Source organism: Schistocerca nitens, chromosome 7 (assembly GCF_023898315.1).
Source record: "Schistocerca nitens isolate TAMUIC-IGC-003100 chromosome 7, iqSchNite1.1, whole genome shotgun sequence".
In the NCBI taxonomy this organism is placed as follows: Eukaryota; Metazoa; Arthropoda; class Insecta; order Orthoptera; family Acrididae; genus Schistocerca; species Schistocerca nitens.
The window spans coordinates 53,964,220-53,987,349 of record NC_064620.1 but is presented as its reverse complement, the minus strand read 5'-3'; the positions used below and the strand labels follow the sequence as shown (position 1 = coordinate 53,987,349).

Genomic DNA, 23,130 nt, shown 5'->3' with positions numbered 1-23,130 from the left:
TGTTGTAACCCCCAAATACCCCAAAAGTTAACGAAAAATATACCTACTCAAAAAAGCAGATAAAACTTCATTTGAAGCCTTCCTGAGAGACAATCTCCCCTCATTCCAATTAACAATGTAAGTGTAGAACAGATGTGGCGTGATGTCAAAGAAATAGTATCGATAGCAATTGAAAAATTTATAGCAAATAAATTAACAAACGACGGAGCTAATACCCCACGGTGTAAAAAACGGGTCAGAACATTGTTGCAGAAACATCAAAGAGAGCATGCCAAATTTAAACGAACGCGAAATCCCCAAGATTGGCCATCTTTTATAGAAGCTCGAAATTTAGCGCAGATTCGAATTCGACATGTATATAATAGTTTCCACAACCTAACTTTCTCTCGAAAGCTGGCAGAAAATCTAAAGAGATTGTAGTCGTATGTAAAGTACGCTAGGGGCAAGGCATAACCAATGCCTTCTCTGCGCGATAGCAATGGAAATACTATCGACGACTGTGCAAGTTAGTTAACACAGTATCCGAAATTCCTTCATTAAAACAGACGATGTAAATATTCGATAATTCGAATTAAGAACATATACCAACATGAGTAACTTATAAGTAGATATTCTCGGAGTAGTGAAACTACTTAAATAACTTAACAAAAGCAAGTCTTCTGATCCAGACTGTATACCAGTTAGGTTCCTTTCAGAGTATGTTGATGCAACAGCATCATACTGAACAATCATATACAACCGTTCGCTCGACGAAAGATCCGTAACAAAAGCTGCAAGCTGCACAGGTGACACCAATATTCAAGAAAGGTAGTAAGAGTAATCCGCTAAATTACAGGACCATATTATCAACATCGATATGCAGCAGAATTTTGGAACATATATTGTGTTCTAACACTATGAATTACCTCGAAGAGAACGATATATTGATACACAGTCAATACGGATTTATGAAAATCGTTCTTGTGAAACACAACTAGCTCTTTACACACACGAAATGTTAAGCGCTATCTGCAAGGGATTCCAGGCTGATTCCATATTTCTAGACTTCCGGAGAACTGTTGATACCGTACCTCACTAGAGGCTGGTAATCAAATTGCTTGTTTGTTGAATATCGTCTCAATTATGCGACTGGTTTCGTGACTTTTCTGTCAGGGAGGTCACAGGTCGTAGTAATTGACGGATATTAATCGAGTAAAGCAGTAGTGATTTCTGGAGTTCCCCAAGGTAGTGTTATAGGGCCTCTGCTGTTCCTTATCTATATAAATGATTTAGCAGACACTCTGAGCAGCAGTCTCAGGTGTTTGTAGATGATGCTGTCGTTTATCGTCTATTAAAGTCATAAGAAAATCAAAATAAATTGCAAAAGTATTTTGAAACAAATCCGTATTGTGCTAAAATGGGCAATAGACAGTAAATAATGAAAAGTGTGAGTTCAGCCAAAGGAAAGCATTAAACTTCGGTCACACGACAAATCAGTAGAATCTACACGCCGTGAATTCCAATAAATACCGAGGAATGACAATTACGAACAATTTAAATTGGAAACTACACATAGAAAATGTTGTGGGGAAAGCAGACCAAAATTTCGATTTACTTGCAGAACACACAGAAAATGTCACAGATCTACTAAACAGACTGCCGACACCACGCGTGTCCGCGTCTTCTTAGAGTACTGCAGCACGGTGTGGGATCCTTACCATATTGGACTAGCGGAGTACATCGAGAAAGTTCAAAGAACAGCAGCACATTTTGTATTATTGCGAAATAGGAGAGAGAGTGTCACTGACATGATACAGGATTTGTTGCGAACATCATTCAAAAAAAGGCATTTTCGTTGTGGCGGAATCTTCACACGACATTTATATCATTAACTTTTTCCTCTCAATGTAAAACTGTTTTGTTGATGCCGACCTACATAGGGAGAAAAGATCATCATAATAAAATAAGGGAAATCAGAGCTCACTCACAAAGACATAGGTGTTCGTTTCTTCCGAGCGCTGTTCGAGACTGGAACAATAGGGAATTATTATAATGGTGGTTCGATGAACCCTCTGTCAGGCACTTAATTGTGACTTACAGAGTATCCAAGCAGATACAGACATGCAGATGTAGACTTCAAACCATGTATCTCGACAAGATCATTAAATACAATAATACCGTTTTGTCTTTATGTATTTACCTACCTTCGTACGTGTTTGAATCGCTACGTGCAAGTTTAAAGTATAGAATTGGTGAACTCCTAAAACCTCCCAGAAGAACGTGTGTTTTTGCGCGTAAAATCTAAACGAAGCAAGAATTTTTCAATCTCTTAAATCTTACAACAGGTTCCGATACCCCGGTGGACCTAATTTTAAACATCAGTCTCACACCAATACGGTGTTATTTGAGGTTGACTAATTTGCACGTAAAATCCGAATGAGGGTTACTGTATTTGCACGTAAAAGCTGAACGCTGCACATGGAAATGGTGCCATTAGTTGAGCAATAATTTCAGCTTAATTAAAGTCTTTCGAAGAAGGAATTAATCGATTCGCACAATTTCTCGGTCGTCATTCAGGCCTTGCTTAATATAATGTAACATACTCGCAGTAAGACAGATGCTCGAATGGCTATGCAAATGATCGGTGGTCCGGTCGAATCCAAGATCTTTTACCCTGCGAGGTGCCGGGGTGGAGAAGAGTTTGTACCTCTTTAAGTCAGACGAATTTTGCATGAGATCTGGACATGCACTCGACCCCCTCCTTACATACCATCTAACTGATTATGTGCGCAACGGTAACAGAAGAAAATGATGGTGGACCCTGCTAGTTGGTAAAATAAGGAGTGCACACTCACAATAATTTAATAAAAATCGTTATCTACTCAGAAAAAAGAGAACTTAATCATAATAAACAACATTAAATGGGATTGTGCATATATCTAGGAAATGATATGGGGATTAAATATTACAATGAGATTTGATGTACATTACAACATAAATGTACATGATTATCGATACAAACAGTGGCTTAAAGGACAGGGTATACTGAAATATTATGAGAATAAGAGTTGGCTCGAAAACAAGGGGCTCCTACTCTCTGTGATGCAAACGACTGACGATAATGATTGGAGGCTCTAATGAGTCAAATGTTGCCGGCCGTTGGTGGCCGAGCGGTTCTAGGCGCTTCAGTCTGGAACCGCACGACCGCTACGGTCGCAGGTTCGAATCCTGCCTCGGGCATGGATGTGTGTGATGTCCTTAGGTTGGTTAGGTTTAAGTAGTTCTAAGTTCTAAGGGACTGATGACCTGAGATGTTAAGTCCCATAGTGCTAAGAGCCATGTGAATGATTTTTTTAATCAAATATTAATGCCGGCCGAAGTGGCCGTGCGGTTAAAGGCGCTGCAGTCTGGAACCGCAAGACCACTACGGTCGCAGGTTCGAATCCTGCCTCGGGCATGGATGATTGTGATGTCCTTAGGTTAGTTAGGTTTAACTAGTTCTAAGTTCTAGGGGACTAATGACCTCAGCAGTTGAGTCCCATAGTGCTCAGAGCCAGCCAAATATTAATCTCCTGACTATATAGCAGTATCGCAATTAGTAGTGAGGGCTCGAATAGCATCACATGGAGAAACAAGCAAGGTGGACTTGTAGCAAAGCGAACGCGCCAACTGCTGAGGGATTCAGTATAAAATTGGTAAGGTCCTACAATGCCGGAGCCGCAAAATACTGTACCAGTACTGAAATCTGCAGCACGTCGTCGGTAGGCAACGTCCTGATGATGTAGGGGCTGACTTCTGCCGTGCAGCAACTCTGTGTCAGCCCATGGCCACGAAGGCTGTCCAAGAATTTTAAGTTCTTCCGAAAACGAGCGACCAAGTCGCAAGATCGTCCGACTCCGAGGAAGATCATATCCCGAATCCCCTGCCCGCGCAACGCATGACCGAAGCCAATATTGCTCTACTCCCTAGTCTCCTCTAAAAACTGAGAATCAGCATTCAATTCTGACTCCGAAATTCCCCCACACTGTCTCAGAGAATCATTCGCGCCAATAGCGACCGTTCCCTCCAATTTCGAGCAGGGCTTTATGACGTCAACTAGCCTCAGTTTAAGTTGTCCAATCATGTCTCTGCTATTCAGCTGAGGGCACTGAATTTGTCAATTGACTGGCTACGAAAACAACCTGCCTAGAACACCGGCCATTCGGTGCCACACAGTAGCACTCAGCAAGGCACAGTCCGCAAGTTTTCTCCGAATCAAGAAGACAATGCAGTCAGTCAGTGCCAGGAATCTTCGTTCCGGACTGGCCGAAACGGTTGCGGTGACACTAAGACGTCTCTCAGGTCGTTTCACCCTGCATACAATAGGCGAAACTCGACCGACGTCAGTCGTTCTGCCAGCTGCTTAAGCCTATTGTATGAACCCCTCAGAATTCAGGGAATTGTAGCCCCCGACCGGAATGCAGTGTGCCGCGTCCTGCGATACTTGCCTCCTACAGGCCACCCAGGGAAGGAAAACAACATGTTTAAGAATCAAGTGAAAAGTTTTCTTTCTTTTGAGCTCCCAGTATAAATACACTACTGGCCATTATAATTGCTACACCAAGAAGAAATGCAGATGATAAACGGCTATTCATTGGACAAATATATTATACTAGAACTGACATGTGATTACATTTTCACGCAATTTGGGTGCATAGATCCTGAGAAATCAGTACCCAGAACAACCACGTATGGCCGTAATAACGGCCTTGATACGCCTGGGCATTGAGTCAAACAGAACTTGGATGGCGTATAAAGGTACAGCTGCCCATGCAGATTCAACACGATACCACAGTTCATCAAGAGTAGTTACTGGCGTATTGTGACGAGCCAGTTGCTCGGCTACCATTGACCAGACGTTTACAGTTAGTGAGAGATGTGGAGAACGTACTGGCCAGGGAAGCAGCCGAACATTTTCTGTACCCAGAAAGGCCCGTACAGGACCTGCAACATGCGGTCGTGCATTATCCTGCTGAAATGTAGGGGTTCGCAGGGATCGAATGAAGGGTAGGGCCACGGGTAGTAATACATCTGAAATGTAACGTCCACTGTTCAAAGTGCCGTCAATGTGAACAAGAGGTGACCGAGACGTGTAACCAATGGCACCCCATACCATCACGCCGGGTGATACCCTAGTATGGCGATGACGAATACACGCTTCCAATGTGCGTTCACCGCAATGTCACCAAACACGGATGCGACCATCATGATGCTGTAAACAGAACCGGGATTCATCCGAAAAAATGACGTTTTGCCACTCGTGCACCCAGATTCGTCGTTGAGTACACCATCACAGGCGCTCCTGTCTGTGATGCAGCGTCAAGGGTAACCGCAGCCGTGGTCTCCGAGCTGATAGTCCATGCTGCTGCAAATGTCGTCGAACTGTTCGTGCAGAAGGTTGTTGTCTTCCAAACGTCCCCATCTGTTGACTCAGGGATCGAGACGTGGCTGCACGATCCGTTTCAGCCATGCGGATAAGATGCCTGTCATCGCGATTGCTAGTGATACGAGGCCATATTCTGCAAACAGTCATTGGATCTCGACCAACGCGAGCAGCAATGTCGCGATACGATAAACCACAATCGCGATAGGCTACAATCCGACCTTTATCAAAGTCGGAAACGTGATGGTACGCATTTCTCCTCCTTACACGAGGCGTCACAACACAGTTTCACCAGGCAACGCCGGTCAACTGCTGGTTGTGTATGAGAAATCGGTTGGAAACTTTCCTCATGTCAGCACGTTGTAGGTGTCGCCACCGGCGCCAACCTTTTGTGAATGCTCTGAAAAGCCGATCATTAGCATATCACAGCATCTTCTTCCTGTCGGTTAATAACTTCCCGTCTGTAGCACGTCATCTTCGTGATGTAACAGTTTTAATGGCCAGTAGTGTAAATAATGTGTCGGCGTTTTAAAACCCCAGATTTAACACGCAAGTACTGAAAGCGTGCTTCGACAAGAGCTTTCAGCCGCAGCGGTATAAGTAGTTATTTTTCCCTTTTCTCGCCGCTTGCTCGGCACGGTCCGCCTCTCCCGGTGACGAGTCGCGTTGCGGCGGCAGCTCCAGGGCGACACAGCCGGTGGCGGCGGCGCGCATTAAACTTGCAGGCCGTCCGGTTGTCGCGCGGCCCGGGCTGAATTATTCGCAGCCGCGGGCGAGTCCAGCCCTCAAGCGGGAGGCTGCGCGCCGCTGCTGGCTGGTTGCCTCCGCACACGGTTTTAGATTTCGTCTGAATTCGTGTTACGATTTCTCATTTCTCTCCCATCTTTAAAGACCAAACCTCTCACTGTCCACTTTATCTAAGACATCAAACACCGGCGGAATGTGCCTAACTAAGGTCATTTACATGTGAAAGATCGAGAAGAAAATATTACCTATTTCCGTACAGTTTATACACGTTTAATAAGAGAGAAGAGTTTCTAGAGGCAATAAAGTATGAGGTGGCACAGTGGTGTCTCCAATCGTTTTTTGTCGCCCGGACATCATACCTTCGAACCGCCGGGTTCATCGTCGGGCGGATATTCACGTTTGTAATTTAGCTAGCTAAGTACCTGGCGTTGCCCGATGTCAGATTATTGCAGCCTTCTAACAGCCTATCTGCTCCTTCCACCTCTTTCTGTCCCTCCGACGGTCGCTGTGGCCGAGTGTTCTATGCTCTTCAGTCCGGAAGCGCGCTGCTGGTACGGTCGCAGGTTCGAATCCTGCCTCGGGCATGGCTATGATGTCCTTAGGTTAGTTAGATTTAAGTAGTTCTAAGTTATAGGGGACTGATGACCTCAGATGTTAAGTCCCATAGTGCTCACAACCATTTGAACAATTTTATAATTTTTCCTTCCGTGTCCACACACCATAGAGCACTGGACGAACATCTCGCGCTGCAGTAAATTGGTTGTGTGTCCATCCGAGGCTTACTTGCAGTAGAATTGCGTATGATTTAGACTCTCTTCAACTCCATGGTGTTGACAGTCTAAACGCTAGAGACTTACAGATGGCCGTCTGTATATACAGAGTGGTCCATTGATTGTGACCGGGCCAAACATCTCACGAAGTAAGCATCAAACGAAAAAACTACAAAGAACGAAACTCGTCTAGCTTGAAGAGGGAAAGCAGATGGTGCCATGGTTGGCCCGCTAGATGGCGCTGCTTTAGGTCAAACTGGTATCAACTGCGTTTTTAAAAATAGGAACCCCCATTTTTTATTACGTGTTCGTGTAGTACGTAATCTAAATGGTGAAATGTATGCTGATTTCCTACGTAATGTTCTACCGATGTTACTACAAGATGTTTCACTGCATGACAGAATGGCGATGTACTTCCAACATGATGGATGTCCGGCACATAGCTCGCGTGCGGTTGAAGCGGTATTCGCTAGCATATTTCATGACAGGTGGATTGGTCGTCGAAGCACCATACCATCGCACGCACGTTCACCGCATCTGACGTCCCCAGATTTCTGTCTGTGGGGAAATTTGAAGGATATTTGCTATCGTGATCCACCGACAACGCCTGACAACGTGCGTCACCGCATTCTAAATGCATGTACGAACGTTACGGAAGCCGGACTACTCGCTCTTGAGAGTAGTGTCGTTACACGTATTGCCAAATACATTGAGGTTGACGGACATCATTTTGAGCATTTATTGCATTAATGTGGTATTTACAGGTAATCACGCTGTAACAGCATGAGTTCTCAGAAATGATAAGTTCACAAAGGTACATGTATCGCATTGGAACAACCGAAATAAAATGTCCAAACATACCTACGTTCTGTATTTTAATTTAAAAAACCTACCTGTTACCAACTGGTCGTCTAGAATTGTGAGCCATATATTTGTGACTATTACAGCGCCATCTGTCACAAAGCGAAAAAAGTGGTCCAACTAAAACATACAATTCTTTACGTACTACACGAATATGTAATAAAAAACGGGGGTTCCTATTTTTAAAAAAACGCAGTTGATATCCGTTTGACCTATGGCAACGCCATCTAACGGGGCAACCATAGCACCATCTGGTTTCCCCCTTCAAGCTAGGCAAGTTTCGTTCTTTGTAGTTTTTTCGTCTGACGCTTATTTCGTGAGATATTTGGCCCGGTCACAATCAATGGACCACACTGTATTTAAGCCCTGTTTTATACTCTTGTTTTATGATAACATGTCATTCGGACATTTTCTTAAATAAGACGAAGACAAATGAAAGGAAGTTTGCCGATGTGGCGCAAGAAGTTTCTAAATGTTTTATGTACGACACGTACTTTCCACAATTGTTTATTAAAAATTTACATGTAATACTTACATTCGTCACGAAAGTGTGTGGTGGTTCTTTATCGACAGAGTTACTCCATTTCGCGCAGGGGTGGCCAACCCGCGGCCCGCCGGTCACTAGTGGCCCCAGGGTGCTACTTTTTTGCTCGCGGAACTGTTTCACGTAAAAGAAAAATTTAACCTTTATTTCACGTAAAACCCAAAAAAGAGCATTCCATTAAGCGTCTTTCGCATCATATCAAATTATAAAAGGAATATATCAGATAATACACTGAAATATCGTTAGATTTTCGTCTATATTTCTGCTTGAAAAAAAATCACAATATTGAATTTATTTTGAAAAGCGCTCATGCTATCTTGAAAAAAACATAGTTTGCCCTGCCGATAAGCAGCCAACAATTAACAGTAGTGTGGATTGAGCAAGCGGATATGTTTGTTGCGCTGCGCGAGTGCCAGACATAGCCGATCATTCAATATTTAATTTCACTGAAAACTCAACACTGTCGGATGTAAAGTTACGGTCGTTCACATGTATACGTAGTGCAAATTCGATCGCGACAGACCTATAATCATTTCAGGTAACTAAATCCAGCTTTTATCTTTTTTTACAATTAATCTGTGATGCTTGTTTTTAATTTTAGTAGGGTTGCATTTATTTTATGTATTCAATTATGGTGAGTATGGACGCCAATCGACATTAGCAATCGTTTCTGCCTCTGAACTTTCTTTTAATTTTAGTAGTACAAAATAAATAAATACTTAACTGTAATAATGCGTTCTTACTGATGATGTTTAAGGATTTCACATTACAAAGGTAGAAAAGAGACGCTTCCAATGCAGCTTCATCCACCTGTCTTTCTCTCATATTTACAGCAACTAATAATATTATCTACTTGACCTGTAGAATAGTTTTAAGAAACAATCGTAACAAAAGAAGTGGAAATGGGCGTCGAAATTTTAAAGTAAGACTGTTACGTGAAGCATATATAATTTTTATATTCATCATACATGAAGTTCAGAACTAAAATATCAATTTCCTAAAGCAGTCCGAACACTCTTCTCAGTATTCAAATGAAATACCGATGACTCGGCTAGGTGGTATGATGCTAGCCTCCCCTATGGAGGCCCAGAGTTCGCTTCCCACGTGGGTTGCATTTTTAAACATAGGTGCATACTTGCTATACATTTAAGAAAATAGTATCATGCTGTGAAAGCATTTCCGAGAAGTGCATGAAGACTGAAACAAAAACCAGCGCTCTAGACTGGTAATTACTGGAATACTAGTTCGAGTCTAGTTTCGGTCATAAGTTTTCATTTTGTTTCCGTTCAGATCGAATACCTATGCCGTATGAATATAGGTCAATTAGCACATTTTCAATCGTCATTTTTATGAAAAGTGCACGTGTTCTTATTTCTAATTGCATGTCTAAGACAAAAATTCAGTTTTAATTGCAGATATAAATATTAAATATCTGATCACAAATCCTGTACATACGAGGTTATTTAAAAAAATAAAAACATTTGTGATTAACTTTTTTCCATCTTCATGTACCGTACGCTTCACAGAAATGCCTGTGTAACACGAACCTTTGTTTAAAAATTTACAACACCTGGGAAATGAAGGATACCGATGTGGCAGCTGGGCAGCCTACCACAGGGCAGGCAGCCCATCAAGACGTTCAACTTGCTTTACGATGTTTAACAACTTCGGGGAACTTTAAAGTCGATTTTGTAGAGAATTTTTGAGAGTTGCATCGAATTACTTTAGGTAACTGATATTTGATTCTGGACTCCACATATCATGTATACAAAACATTACAAAGCTCGGATTATCGTGTGGTCTCTTTGTTAGTTTCCGACTTACGGTAAAAAATTGTCTGTTTCAGTTCATTGACGTAAACATGGTATGGCGTCAAGTATTAAACAATTAGGACCTAAGACGAGGAAAGTTAAGAGGAGCTGAGAACTTTTCAAGACAATCGACTGTTAACTATATTTTGTGGAATATAAAATAAAACCCATATGAACCTCTCTCGGTTTCAAAAGAGTATGACATCAAACGGCATTACGGGACTAAACATGCAGTTATGTTTGATAAGTACAAGGGACAATTTCGGCAATATCTGGGAAATGACTTGAAAAGGAAACTTTCTGCTCAACAGCAGATATGTACAAGGGCGAATTCAGAGTCAACATGCAATGTGAAAACGAGTTATGTAGTAACTCTGGTACTGGCAAACAAATCAAGGCCATATTCAGTTGGCGATGTAGTCCAGGAACGCTTACAGACCGTCGGTGAAATTCTGTGTCCAGAAATGAGAAAGGATTTCTCAAAACTAAGCCTATTGATAGACGTGTGGACGACGTTGGAAGAGAAAATGAAAATAATTTCAAAACTTGTGCGTATGAGTTTAAATGTTGGAAATTTGTCGTAAGGACTTTGTAATCAAACTGCTGAGGTCATAGGTCCTACTTACCCTGAGGACAACACACACACGCATGCAGGAGGTAGGACTCGAACATCCGACGGAGGGAGCCGCGCGAACCGTGACAAGACGCACCTGAGTTTATATTTTATTCTCTAGCTTTGGATGAATACACAGATATGGTGGTTACCACACAAGTGGCGATTTATGTCACAGGTTTCTATGCCCATTTTAATACAACAGAAGAATCAGCGGCGAAAAAAACAAAAGGAAATGAGCGTGGGGCATCGATTCGGGGAAGTTCGGCCGACAAGTGCATGTCTTATTAAATTCGAAGCCACATTGGGCGACTTGCGCACCGGTGACGAGGATGAAATGATAACACAACGTATAGTCCCTGAGTGGAGAAAATCTCCAACCCGCCCGGGAATCGAACCCGGGCCCTCTTGCATGGGCGGTGAGAACGTCACCACCCAGCTAAATAGGCGGACGTTAGCGGCACTGTATCCACTTAAGGATACCACGAAGTCACGAGATTTGTTGGAAGCAGTAATATTCATACCAACTCACTTTTCATTAGAACTTAACAACATATCGGCGCTTACAACGGATGGTGCTCCAGCAATGGATGGTAAGCATGAAGGTTCAGATAGGTTGATTGAAAACGAGGCACGCAAAGTTGGCTATACGTCAATGCTAAACTTTCATTGCATTACCCATCAAGAGAATCTATGTACCAAGTCTTCCTCAAAATGGACCATGTCATGTAGGTAGTTGTCAAAAGAGTGAACTTTATTAAGGCGAAAGAATTGAATCACCGTCAGTTACAAGAATTCTGAGTATGATAACACTTTGTATTACACAGAAGTAAGGTGGTTAGCCCGTGCGAAAGTGTTGAAAGGAGTGTCTGATTTGAAGCAATAAATAAAATCATTCTTTGAAAGCACATCAAAGAGACTCATGGAGTTCGAGGATAAGGAATGGCTTTCCGACTTTGCGTTCTTCCTTGATATTACTAGCCACCTAAATGACGTTAATATACGACTCAAAGGAATAGATCAGCTGATTAATGTCATGTCTGAACTCATTTCTCCGTTCCAAATGAAACTTGGGCTTTGGGAACAACAATTAAGAGCAAAAAATTCACACATTTTCCTACATTATCAAAGCAGTCGATGTTCAAATTGGAGGCAGCGATTAAATGCTTGATATCCGACTTGAAATAAGAATTTTAAAACCGATTTCAAGATTTTGAGAAAATCGTCTGCTTCTTTCTGTATTTGCTGCGCTGTTCGCCGCAGATATGAGTTCACTACCGGGACATTTACAAATGGAATGCTGCGAAATGCAGTGTGATGCACAGTTAAAAGGGAAATTTAATTAGGTTGATTTGGAAGAGTTCTATAAAACTTATCTGGATAAGAAGAAATAGCCAGCGCTTTACAAACATGCTTTAAAAATTTCGTAATGTGGAAATACTTACGTGTCTTAATAGCTTTTAATCCAGATGAATTACATCAGACCACAAATGACAAGACGATTTACTGATGTTCGCCGGCCGGAGTGGCCGTGCGGTTCTAGGCGCTACAGTCTGGAGCCGAGCGACATGGCATGGATGTGTGTGATGTCCTTAGGTTAGTTAGGTTTAATTAGTTCTAAGTTCTAGGCGACTGATGACCTCAGAAGTTAAGTAGCATAGTGCTCAGAGCCATTTGAACCAATTACTGATGTTCATCTGGGAATCTCTTGGCGTGTAGCAACAACTTCGACTGACATCAACACTGACTCACTCAGTTCAATCAAACAAAGCCAGACATTCCACTAACATTGTATTCCATTAAATTGTATGATAAACGTTCTTTCCCCAGGTTTGTTTTATTTCGTTTGGTAAATAAATTAATATTTCTTGCTTGCTTTGGTTCATAAAACAAAAACTGGCAATGCGGTCCGTGGGTAAATTCCGTCTCGAAGATTTGGCTCGCCTGCCAAAAAGGTTGGTCACCCTCCTAGTGTGACCAAGCCCTCTTCCTAGCGCACACGGTGGCGCTGGCCATTGTTTCTATGCTACTTCAACAGTTAGGGTCGAACTGTGCAAATTATGGCGCTACTTTTTATTCTACATATTAGTAATGACAGTATTTGACGACTACTCCAAGCCTCATGTGTTTGAATATGAAATGGTATGTATTTCTCTATAAAAAAGTGTTTTTTTCTTGAATACTGTTTGTTTAGAACTAACTTTGATAAGACATTAGCGTTTCTGTGAAATTTGTAACATGTCTGTCAGATATCATGACACTTAACAAGCAATCTAAGTTTAAGCCAGCGACTGTCTGGAACAACCACCAGCCTTTTTAAATTGTGACCTATAGTTTTTGGCAATTTCCCTCTTCTCTTCCCACATTCCCACCCTGCCCTCCCCCTTCATACTAAACTGACGATTCCTTCGTATCTCAGAATGTGTCCTGTCAACAAATCCCTTCTTCTAGTTAGGTTCTTCCAGATTATACCAGTACCTCCTCATTACTTACGTGATCTACCTATCTATTCCTCAGCAGTCTTCTGTAGCACCGCATTTCGCAATCTTCTACTCTCTTCTTGTCTGAACCGCACATGGTACACATTTCATTTCCGTACAAGGCTACAGTCCAGTCAAATGCCTTCAGAAAAGACTTCCTAACTTTAAATTTGTATTCGATGTGAACAAATTTGTCGTCATCAGATAATTTATCTTGCCAATCTACATTTCATATCATCTGTACTTCGGGCGTCATCGGTTATTTCACTACCCGAATAGCAAAACTTATCTGCTATGTGTAGTGTCTAATTTCCTAATCGTGTTTCCTCATTATCGCTTGGTTTAATTCCACTACATTGCAGTACCCTCGTTGCGCTGTTGTTAATATCATTTTGTGGCCTTCCTGCAGCACACTGACAATTCCAGTTTAGTCGCATTTGCTATCACTGACAAAACTTTCGTATTTCTGCTCCATGAACTTTAATTCCATCTCCAAATTTTCTGTTGGCTTCCTTCACAGCTTGCTCAATGTACAGATTGAATCATATCGTGGATAGGCTAGAACACGATCTCACTTCCATCTCAACGATTGCTTCCGTTTCTTGATTTTTGACCCTAATAACTGTAATCTGGTTTAAGTACAAACTGTGTATAACCTTTGGTTCCATACATTTTATTCATGCTGCCTTCAGAATTTTCATGCAAGTACTGCTCTCAACACTGTCAAAAATTTTTCTCTATTCTATAAAAACTATAACTGCAGGTTTGCCTTTCTGTCACATATCTCGTTAGATAAGTAGTAGATTCAGTATTGCCTTGCGTGTTCCAGCATTTCTCCCGAAACCCAAACCGATCTTCCCCGAGGTTGGCTTCCACCAGGTTTTCCATTCTTTTATAAGTAATTCGCTTACTTATTTTGGGCCCATCACTTATTAAACTGATAATTCAGTAAAATTCATACTTGTTAGGACCTTGGAATCCGAATTATTGCATTGTTCTTAAAGTATGAGGATATTTCCCTGTGTCATACATCTTAGGCACCAAGGATATTAGCTCTTCTGAGGTAAATTCGTGTACTCCAACGGTCTTGTTTAAGGTTAAGTCTTTCAGTAGTATTGTATCTCCAAAAAATCTTCCCCTTTCTTTCCTATACTACTGCATTCAGATTCATTTCCCTTGTACAGCTGCTCTAAATATTCCTGCCAGATTTGAACACTCCCTTCCTTCCTATTACGGTTTCTCAACCGAGTTCTTGATATTGATATAGTTATATTTTTTCTGCAAAGACCTCTTCAGTTGTCCTGTATGTGATATCTATCTTGCCTCTAGATGTGCATGACGTTTGTCACGTAACCATTCTTGCTTAGCCGTTTTGCATTTTTTGTCAATCTCATTTTTTACACGTTTCTATTCCCTTTCAAATGCTTCATTTACTGTAATATTACATTTTATCCGTTTATCAAATAAATTCAGAATCTTCTGTGATATACAAAATTCTCTACTAACATTTGACGTATTTGATTCTCTGTTTCCTTCTCTACTTCGTTTGTCAAATCCACCCTTTCGTCTTGTTCTCTATTCCTTTCTTCTGTTTCAGTCAAACGTTGTCTAACACTACATTTGAAACTCTAACAGCCTCTGGTTCTTTCAGGCTAGAGAGGCTGCACGATTAATATTCACCGTTGCTATTTTCTGTGTCTGCATTGTTCAGACTGATCTAGGCTGACGGCATAGCTATTTCAATGTCATCTTCCCATCTCTACGTGTCCTGTTGACTCGTCATGTGCCCCGCGGGATTAGCAGAGCGGTCTCAGGCACTGCAGTGATGGACAGTGCGGCTGGTCCCGGCGGAGGTTCGAGTCCTCCCTCGTGAATGGGTGTGTGTCTTTGTGCCGGCCGAAGTGGCCGAGCGGTTCTAGGCGCTTCAGTCTGGAACCGCGAGACCGCTACGGTCGCAGGTTCGAATCCTGCCTCGAGCATGGATGTGTGTGTCGTCCTTAGGTTAGTTAGGTTTAAGTAGTTCTAAGTTCTAGAGGACTGATGACCTCAGCTGTTAAGACCCATAGTGCTCAGAGACATTTTTTTTTGTGTCTTTGTCTTTTTGTGTCTGTGTCTTTCCCTCTCATGGTACTTACAGAAGATACAGAGTCCTTTCACATTAATGCGATCACCTGTCAAAAGCCTAAATAACCACCTTTTGCAGCGCTGACAGCTGAGAGACGATCAGGAAGAGAGTCATTGAGGTTCCGGAAAGTACCGACAGGAGTTGGTAACCATACTTTGGCCAGCTGCGCTAGGATTCTCGAGTGGGGATTAATGGCGGGAACAGCCCGATCGAGACGGTGCTACGGATCATCGATTGGGCTTAAATATGGGGAGTTTGGTGGTCAGGGGGGTATGGGAAACTCATCCTGGTGCACTTCAAAGCACGCACGTACAATGCAAGCCGTGTGACACGCTGCATTATCCTCTTGGTTGGTGCCATTTTGCCGACGATTAACAAAGTGCATTTAGGGCTGGACACGGTCCCCAAGAACAGATCTTTGTTGATCCATTCAGCCTTTCTCAATGACGAGATCACCCAGTGAATGCCATAAAAACATTCCCCAGACCATAAAGCTCCCTTCTTCGCCCTAGACCCTTCCGACGATTGTTGCAGAGTGTTTGCTTGCAGAGGTTTTACGCCGTACGCGCCAACGGTCATCTGTTCGATGGAGCTCAAAACGTGCCTCACCTGAAAAAACCAATTGTCACCACTCTGTGGACGGCCGTCCAGTTGCGGTGTTGAGGTGCAAACATGAGCCTTCTTCCCCGATGAACAGCAATCAGCATGGCAGGGATGCGTGAACCAGGCGCCTGTTGCGGAGGCCCATACGCAGCACCGTTCACTGAATGATGGTTGAGGAGACGCTGTTGGTAGCCCCTTGGTTCATCTGGGTAGTAAGTTGGTCAACAGCTGTACGTATATTTCCCCCTGTACATCTCTGAAGCAGTCGTTCAGCCCTATCATCTCTGGTGCTTAATGCACCACGGTTGTCTCAAAGCCGGCTTTGGATTCCGCCACTGCGCCATGCACGGCATATTTTAAGCAAAACGGCGCACTAACTGATTACAGACTTAGCTGTTGCCGGAATTTAGGTTAAGTTGTGTGTAAGCTTAGGGACTGATGACCTTAGCAGTTAAGTCCCATAAGATCTCACACACCTTTGAACCTTTGACTCATCATGGTATTTTCGACTACTAAATGCGCTATCTTTTCTCTCTGTATCCATTATCGCACTAAGGGGTAAAAGGGGTTGCTACCCGCACTCTTCCTCCCTAGCTCTGGTTTTGAGTATACTTGTGGTTTCGACAATAGTGCGTTATCATGAAATGACGAGGACGTGCAGCGGGGGTACAGAGGCAAACACGTGCACACGCTGGCCCCTGGACTGGCAGGCTCTCATCAGCGAGGCCCCCATCCGATGCGAGCGGCCTGCCGGGATGCCACCGTCAGCGTCCTCGTACTGTGGCTACAGGCACGCTACGACCCGCTCCCTTTACGACCGGCAGGTAGCGCGGTGTACAGCAGGCACGCTCGTAAAGCGACGACAGTAAATGCCATTCGGCGAGGAGGCGACCGTGCGCGCATGTGGTGCTCCGCCGTCCCCAGACATTAGCGCCGCCGCAAGAAGAGCCGTCCAAAGATCGTCTTCTCCCCTCCTCCTGCTCCTCCTCGCAGAATGCCCATTGCGCTTCCCTCGTTCAGTGTAATTAATAAAGTTGAATTAATTAATTCGGGGAGGCGACCTCGAGATACGTAGCAGCAGACAGGGCGACGGAGAGACAGAGAACAGACGGCGGCGCCGCGATGAAGCATAACTCAATATACATCTCGACAACTTTGTTATTTATAACTTCATTTAGCTCAAATCTGCCCTAATGACAGGCATTCGTCCCGGGCGCGGTCCCGTGCGCCGGCCTGCCGGGGAGAAAGTTGTTCCGAGGCGCAGCCGACGGTGGAGGTGTTAAAGGGATCCCGTCACCAGATGTCCCCCCTCCCTACCCACTTCCTCCCCCTCCCCTCCTTCTTTTTTTCGTGTTTGCGACTGTCTCAAGGGCTTACGAGAAATTGCTTTTCTGGCGCGTAATAAATCATTGTGTTATTTTTCACGCGGTGTCTCGCCGGCGGACCAGGCGAGGGTAGTTCCACTGGGGAGGCGCGGGAGGTGTGGCCTCAGCCCCCGAGATTAGCGGGGCAGTTAACGAAACAGCGGCACAGGGTGGCGCCACCCCCACCACGCCGCCTGCACAACCAGCCGCTGCCAAGAACGCCAGCACTTGAAACGGCTATTGCACAAACGTCCGTAAATCCATTTTTCTTAACACATCAAATGTATAGTGTGGAGTGTTGTACCTTGGAAGGGGGTTTTAGACTTTTGACTCTGGCCAGCCTTGTAATAGAAGTTTAACGTGTTTCCTTATTCCATTTTGAAATTATGACATTCACTCTACGTGTGCTACAATATTTTCTGTAACAAAAACTACTCTACAACAGTGACATTTTTCCAAATGTGGAAAAACTGTTCAAAGGTACAACGGGGTCATACACTTGGGAACAATGTAGTTCTATTTCAATTTAAAATTTCTACAATAGAGAAAATCTTGTCATAGTGTACCTAACAGACTATGTGTTACGTTATTACTCTACTACCCGCCAACAATCAGTTGTTGTTCTGGTCTTCAGTCCTGAGACTGGTTTCATGCAGCTCTCCAAGCTACTCTATCCTATGCAAGCTTCTTCGTCTCCCAGTACCTAATGCAACCTACATCCTTCTGAGTCTGCTTAGTGTATTCACCTCTTGGTCTCCCTCTACGATGGCAGTTATAAGAGTCGAGGGACATGAAAGGGAAGCAGTAGTTGGTGTAGTGTCTCTTTTGCAATATTCATCCTTATCGAGGTGAAACATAAATAACAATGACTGTATGTGACCGAAAATGTATTGTAAACATTGATTTAACTGTAAAAATATACAATATATATCGATAAATGCAAAAAAAAACAACATTATTTTTAGTGTATGAGATTATGATGTGTAAGTAATTAAAAGAATTATTATCATCTCTGTAAGAGTATAAAACACAATGCAATGACCGAGCGAGGTGGCGCAGTGGTTAGCGCACTGGACTCGCATTCGGGAGGACGACGGTTCAATCCCGTCTCCAGCCATCCTGATTTAGGTTTTCCGTGATTTCCCTAAATCGTTTCAGGCAAATGCCGGGATGGTTCCTATGAAAGGGCACGGCCGATTGCCTTCCCAATCCTTCCCTAACCCGAGCTTGCGCTCCGTCTCTAATGACCTCGTTGTCGACGGGACGTTAAACTCTAACCACCACCTCGTGCGGTAGCGTTCTCGCTTCCCACGCCAGGGTTCCCGGGTTCGATTCCCGGCGGGGTCAGGGATTTTCTCTGCCTCGTGATGGCTGGGTGTTGTGTGCTGTCCTTCGGTTAGTTAGGTTTAAGTAGTTCTAAGTTCTAGGGGACTTATGACCACAGCAGTTGAGTCCCATAGTGCTCAGAGCCATTTGAACCATTTTGAATCTAACCACCACCACCACCACAATGCAATGTTCATTCTTCTGTGTAGTCTGTTTTGTTCTGTTCGTTCTGGTGTTAGCTGGAATAAGGTACGCAAGCTATTGTGCTGCGCTAGCATTTGTTTCTGTCGTAACGTAATTGCAAATATTTAATGGTATAAACTATGTCCTAGTAAGAAAATATTAGTATAAAGTGGTCTCCGTGTGTTATTTCAAGAACCTACGCCACATTTATCTTATGAAAAGAATATTTAATGAAAATTATTTAGCATGTTTCCAGCTGCTGCGGAGCGAGTAACAGTGATCTCTGATTGTTAACAATTAGCCGCCATTACGCGGTACATTTAAAAATATTTTTTCACAGCACAATGTCTTATAGCCCGAGCGGAAGAAATTATGTAAAAATATTCAGTGAGATTAATTGAAGTAATCCAGTGAAATAATTTTATTAAAACTTGTCTATTTTCTGTGATAGAGAACTGGAGCTGAGTAATATTACGCTATTGCATTTACAGTAATTTGTGGCGAGCCTGGCGCTCGATAAAACCAGATATAATACGTAATTGGCAAACTACGAAATTCATTATTTTGCCTATTATATCTCTTTTGTATTTTTTTGAAAGCAAAAAGTAAAAACTAACTCCACTAAAAATCAGTAACAGATCACGATAAATCAAAGGACAAACAAATTTACTAGGAGAGTGTTTCCTCAAAATAAATAGTTACATTATTTTTTTAAGAGATATAATATTGGGAAGGGAGTGAGACAGGGTTGTAGCCTATCCCCGATGTTATTCAATCTGTATATTGAGCAAGCAGTGAAGGAAACAAAAGAAAAATTCGGAGTAAGTATTAAAATTCATGGACAAGAAATAAAAACTTTGAGGTTCGCCAATGACATTGTAATTCTGTCAGAGACAGCAAAAGACTTGGAAGAGCAGTTCAACGAAATGGACAGTGGCTTGAAAGGAGGAAATAAGATGAACATCAACAAAAGCAAAACGAGGGTAATGGAATGTAGTCGAATTAAGTCGGGCGATGCTGAGGGAATTAGATTAGGAAATGAGACTCTTACAGTAGTGAATGAGTTTTGCTATTTGGGAGCAAAATAACTGATGATGATCCAAGTAGAGAGGGTATTAAATGTAGACTGGCAATGGCAAGGAAAGCGTTTCTGAAGAAGGGAAATTTGTTAACATCGAATATAGATTTAAGTGTCAGGAAGTCGTTTCTGAAAGTATTTGTATGGAGTGTAGCCATGTATGACAGTGAAACAAGGAAGATAGATAGTTTGGGCAAGAAGAGAATAGAAACTTTCCAAATGTGGTGCTACAGAAGAATGCTGAAGAATAGATGGATAGATCACACAACTAATGAGGAGGTATTGAATAGAATTAGAGAGAAGAGAAATTTGTGGCACAACTTGACTGGAAGAAGGGATCGGTTGGTAGGGCATATTCTGAGACGTCAAGGGATCTCAAATTTAGTATTGGAGGGCAGCGTGGAGGGTAAAAATTGTAGAGGGAGACCTAGAGATGAATACACTAACTAGGTTCAGAAGGGTGTAGGTTGCAGTAGGTACTGGGAGATGAAGGAGCTTTCACAGGATAGAGTAGCATGGAGAGCTGCATCAAACCAGTCTCTGGACTTAAGGCCACAATAACAGCAACAGAAAAATATCTGACGTGCCATCATTTTGAGAGCCGTTGAAAGGCGTGCCAATTTATTTCCTGGTTTTAGATGAATAATTTTAAGAGGCATCTGATAGATTTTTCAAAATTTTACTACTTTTCTTTCTTTTTGTTCCTAATGCCTTCTCTTCTCGAAATGTCCTAAATTTGCTAACTGATTCGAAGTAAGGCACGTTGAAACTCAAATATCATTCCAATGCGATTTTTACGCTAAATAAGTGAACTTTTTTTACACTTAATTTGCTTCCTAATGTTTTACATTCTCTTAATGTCCTAAAGTTAGGATCTCATGGGAAAGAAACTTTTTTTCAGTTAAATATTACACCAATATAACTTGTATGTATAAAAAGGCTAGACCTTGAAGAGAACATCTCGACACTTAAGTTGTTCCTGAAAAATTTCAGTTTTGTCTCAAATCAATAATCAAGTTTTTCCTAATTATCCCTAATTTCTTTCAGGCAATTAAATCTGTTTTTGCAAAACTGCATCTTGTGCTGTTCTGTGTGACACCCAGTTAGTCATTCCCCACTCTTTCTTCGGCTGTGACAATTCGAACAAAAATTTTCACTCAAATCCATATATTATATTTCTTTAATCACCCTGATTATTTTAAATAACATCAACTCCGTTTTCCAAAGAGTGACCTCACACTTGCAAATTGTACACCAACTTCGTTTGGTTTTGAAAATCTCACTCCACTCAAACATTTCTACCAGAGATAGAGAAAACATTCCATCTGTTTCTAACACAGACTTTGTAGAAACACTACAGTCCCTAAATAAATTTGAGACTACTTAAAGCTGACAATGCACCCTGTCTGACGACATTACACTTCGAATTTACTTTGAACACGTCGCGAATTTACCGTTTTTCCTAACTATTGCTTGCCCATAGTCTCTTACTCAGTGAATAGTTCTTTCTGACCAGAAAAAGGGATGAGTCACTCTTATTTGCAAAAGGGGTGCTCACGTTCATCTGTAACAGGATCCAAGACGTATTTGCAGCATGAACATTATGATGTTCCTATACGAAAACAAGCTTCTGTCACGAAAGTAGCATGGACTGAAAAACAACACTCGTAGGATACTAGGCTTGGTCTATCCATGCACGACGCCTAGTAAAAAATAGATGCAAATGATTGGGCAGATTCCTACGTGCTAGATTTACGAAAAATGATCGACAACGTTCCACGTCGTCAACTATCAACCAGTGTTTGCCCATATCGAGTGTCTTCGAAACTGTGTGACTGGGTCGAGATATAGTTAGTTAGGGCCTGCCTTAAGAAAGCGTAATGGAATCTTCAATGTTGTCATTATACATAATAGACTGAACTTCTCTGTAACGTTGTTCGCTGACGATTTATTAAGCAGGAATTAGACCAACATAAGGAAACACGAAAACACTGGAACAAAATTTTCACTTTTGTAATGAATGTCAATTCCCTTTATAAGTAGATAAAAATAAGACAATGCCTACAAAAATATAAAGAACTTGATTGTGACTGATCTCAAGATTACTTGTGAAAATCTTGAGCACGTCAAATCGGGTAGTATCTAGGAATAATAATAAGAAGCGACATGAAATGGGATAAACTTGTAAAATTAGTATTAGAGAGAGCTAGATTTATAGGGAGTATTCTGGGGAAATGTGATGCACTGTTCATGGAATCGCACACAAGATGCTAGAGTGACCTGCCTCGTTGTAGCTGTGTTTGGAGTAGTCATCATGTGGGCATGATAACAAGAAACGAACCAATTCAAAATGTGCTTGTAGAATTGTGCAAGATCAGTTTGGCCCATATGAACGTGTGATACAAATACTTGGGGAACTTAAATGGCAAATCCTTGGAAAATTATTCTCTCACTAAGAACGCGAATGGAATTGAAAGAAAATCGATTTCATCTTCATCACGCACTGTACACTATCTTGTGGAGTATACAGGGTGTAATGGGTAAAAATGTAGATGTTTCTACTGCTGACTGAGGAAGGTGTACTGAAAAGCATTACATCAATATTTACATCATCTACAGACAAAAAATTACAGCTACTACAAGCTGTATGTTTTAAGATTGGGTAATACCTTCAACTACTCGTGGCACAAACAAGCTATTAAAGGCTACTTTCCCCGAACAGGGGGTTAGATATAGTAGTGTGAATGCATGGAAACAAGATTGTTAGAGTATATTGGTATACTGTTAGGCGTTGTTCACTTCACAGTCCAGGTATGGCCAAGCAGAAAACGTTGGATCGTAAAGTCTGTGGGAAAGTGTTCAATACAGAGAAAAAATAGTCAACACATTCATGTGCATACAGATTAAGGTCCCACATATAAACGCAACGGAACTTGTACCCACTACACCCCCTATATGAAGATAAAGAAATGGGTGCAGAAAAAACTTAGGTAGTTTCCACGCTACCTGAATAACGCTTGCATAAAAAAAAGGTTGTTATTAGTGAAGCTACTAATCTCATTGACAAGGTCGATGGAATTCAAAACATAAATCAGTATGTATTTGCAGGAGAAAACAACAACGGAAATTTTGCAATACACTAACCATTTTCAATACTTTATAAAAACAATTTACATAAATAATATGTTACACAATGTAACTGAACGAAACGTTGCTGCAACAGT

The 23,130-nt window shown here is 42.1% G+C and overlaps 1 non-coding gene across 1 annotated transcript; it reads left to right on the top strand.

The window, feature by feature from the left end:
* The first annotated feature begins 18,363 nt into the window (after nt 1-18,363).
* On the top strand, nt 18,364-18,436 carry Trnaa-cgc (transfer RNA alanine (anticodon CGC)). The gene has a single exon. It is a non-coding gene; the product is annotated as a tRNA-Ala (tRNA).
* Nucleotides 18,437-23,130: the final 4,694 nt, after the last annotated feature.